The 3,050-nt window shown below is 39.4% G+C and overlaps 1 long non-coding RNA gene across 1 annotated transcript; it reads right to left on the reverse strand.

The window, feature by feature from the left end:
- Positions 1-1,023: 1,023 nt before the first annotated feature.
- On the reverse strand, positions 1,024-1,893 carry LOC130386618 (uncharacterized). Its single transcript, XR_008896143.1, has 3 exons — positions 1,855-1,893; positions 1,517-1,626; positions 1,024-1,056 (listed from the first exon to the last, which is right to left on the reverse strand). It is a non-coding gene; the product is annotated as an uncharacterized LOC130386618 (long non-coding RNA).
- Between the last annotated feature and the right edge of the window lie 1,157 nt (positions 1,894-3,050).

Raw genomic sequence — 3,050 nt, forward strand, 5'->3', positions numbered from 1 at the left:
TTTTGCTTTGGAATAAGCAAAAATATCTGCCAATGGAACAAGTGAAAATTGTCTTAGTAAGATTTCTTGAAATAAGACATTATATTGAAGCCTAACAAGATAAGAGTGATCTTGAAATTAGCTGGGAAAACTCATTTTTAGCTATATTTTACTAGTATTGTGATGTTGTGTGTCTCATAATAAGCTTGTCATGCTCAAAAATAGTATTTTCCTCTAAAAAGCAGTATTTTTTTTTTGTCATCCTGCTTGTTTCAAGTGTATTTAACAAATTTTTAGTTATATAATTGTTACACTGTTTTAGATTTAAGTCCACCAGCTACTTGAAATAAGATTAGAAAATGGCATTTTGAGACAAATGTCTTGAAGTTAGCCTTCCTGACTCTTTTGCCATTATAAAAAGTAATTTACCATCCTGTCATCAAGTGTATTTACCTTATTTTAAGCTCTACAAAAGTAATACTGTTCTAGATTCAAGACATTCACCTACTAAATTCAAGACATTCACCTACTAGATTCAAGACATTAACTATTTATTATAAGACAGAATAAATGAAAACTAGTCCTGCATTTAACCCAATTTTTTTTTAATTGAACATAAAGGGAAACATCTTAATTTCTTCAACATTTTGGCTCACAGTATTTATGGAACTCCAACATGAAAACATGCAATGAACATGGACTGTGGCAACCTTGGCGGGAGAGAGGAAGTGCTATCCTGTACACCACATATCTGACCAGTGGTTTTATTGGCCAATAAAAGCTTCCCACTCAGCCATGCTCTTCTTGTAAGACGATGTGAGATCTCTCTCATGGATTTTGTCTAAGAGGACCTCCGTCTGGATGACCGAAAGCAGAGTGGCTACACACTTTGGATAGGTCAGGTGTAGGGTATAATAGTAGGCCATTAGGTATAAAGCACTCTCGGTAAGCTTGTCTTTTGGAAAGGTGGTTATTCCCACATCTCCTACCGCTAGGAGGCAGTTGGACGGACTGACAATCAGGACTGGGCAGGAGAGAGGCCGTTTTTTTCAGGTATGAATTGGGGTCTTCCGTTTCCTGTAACACATAACACAGACATCCTTCTGTCAGGATAATGCATTTTGGTCATTCGGAACAACCTAGGCTAGAAGGTCGTTTCCCAAACACAAAACTTTACAAAGTAAAATTCTGACAAAAGTTACAGTACTGAGAATATCCCCAATGCATTTATTGTTTATACACGTCTAGCCTTCCAAAATAACTAAAAACCAAGGCTAGGCTAGTCTTGCTTGGTTATCATTGGTGATAAAACCTGCTACCATGTAATGCACCCATTTTTGTACTGTGACATAGCCAAGACATCTACCCATTGAAAATCCTCTTTCTAAAACCAAATGTTTTCTTGTGTCTTTGAAGGATTAGAACATACAGTATGGAATAGGAAATACATGGGGAGTCATCAGAGGCAGCACCTTCAGTTACAATTTTTTCCGATTACTGCAGTCAAAATGATCCTGCAACATTTCAGATAGCTCACCTCGAGGACATGCACCAGAGCCTCACTCGCATTTCGTACCCTCTTTGGAGGAGCAGACGTGGAGGGGAACAGTGATGGCAGCACACGTAGGATCTCAAGAGCCTGTTCAGCTGTACAGGAAAATATTCATTACTTAAACACTTGGACAAAGTGCACAAGGTCAAATCTGATCGAAAGGTATACAACACACACTGCTGAAAAAATAAAAAACATTCAGCCATCAATGGGATAGCCGTCACGTCATAGTTGAAAAAGGACAAAACACTAACTACACTATTGTGTAATTGACAATTAACATGCCTGTAGTGCACTGATAACACCAAAACAGCATTCCCTACCTTTGTCCATTCCCATTGGGGGTTTCAACGCCTTTTTCCATACACCAAAAAAACTGCACCTTCTGGCAGAAGTCATGCCATCTTCCTTTCAGTTCATCGATGAAGTTGGTGTTATCCTATCCAGAATGCGTTGAAGCTCCTCCATCACCTATGAAATATATAAATATACCAATTCAGATATTCAGATATATCTGTCTTTGCCATTGCTGTTATTTCTGGCTTTGATGGGTATCGGTGTGATTCTCCATCCCCCTTTGCCCTCAGGATTGAAATCATACTGGTCATGGTGTTCCGAATGAGCCGGCATCTGAGCTCCTTCGACATTTGGCAGTTGCGCTGTTCGCACTGTCTTCAGCAACTCAAAGTAGTGTTTTCTGACTTGCTCAAGTTCTGTGTCTGTGTGCAACACATATTCTGGCGATGATAACTTCACAACCTTTTCAGCAGTTGTGTACTTTGCAGGACTTGCTTTAGGAGTCGATGTCTTTCGCATAGGGTGACGCAATTAAAGGAGGAACTGGCCGATAATGTTGAGTGTTCTTGTCCAGACTCCTGTAAAATAAAAGATAATGAACTACTGCAAAGAGCAACATTTTTGTTTTTGTGACAACACAAATGCAATGTAGCATTGACAGCTCTGCTCACGTATAAATAAGCAATGTTCCATTTTAGGGGTGAAATCGGTTACATCAACTAACTGACACCTATCAATTAATCTAAACTGAATTTAACACACATGTAGACTGCCATGCCTGTTCCAAAAACACTGTGCTGTTAGCTCAATGTGCTGCTGCCAATTTAAATAGGTGGTTAGTTTAGTTTACTTAACTGACCTCCTCCGACGCACCATGACAGGCCCGCCAGAGCGCTTTTTCTCCGTAAAAAGTTCTCAGGGCCTGGGAAAGATCCCGCAAGTCTCACGAGACAAGGGTGCTCATCATTGTCTCTGTGATGTTTGCAGCTATGAAAAATTGGAAGACAAACATAGCAAGATGAAACGGTGCCCTAGAAGTGAAACTGCAAGAGGCACTTAGAAGTTGACACTTCATTCAAATTAGGTAGCTAGTGCTAACCAGCTTAGTATAGAAATGTAGATACCTCATTGGCTGCTGTTGTATGTCATATAGACGTTACTAGAATAACTAGAGCTGCCATCAACTAAGAATTTTCCTATGTGACCAACAATTGTCATTTGT

The sequence above is a fragment of the Gadus chalcogrammus genome, chromosome 7, assembly GCF_026213295.1.
Source record: "Gadus chalcogrammus isolate NIFS_2021 chromosome 7, NIFS_Gcha_1.0, whole genome shotgun sequence".
Classification (NCBI taxonomy): domain Eukaryota; kingdom Metazoa; phylum Chordata; class Actinopteri; order Gadiformes; family Gadidae; genus Gadus; species Gadus chalcogrammus.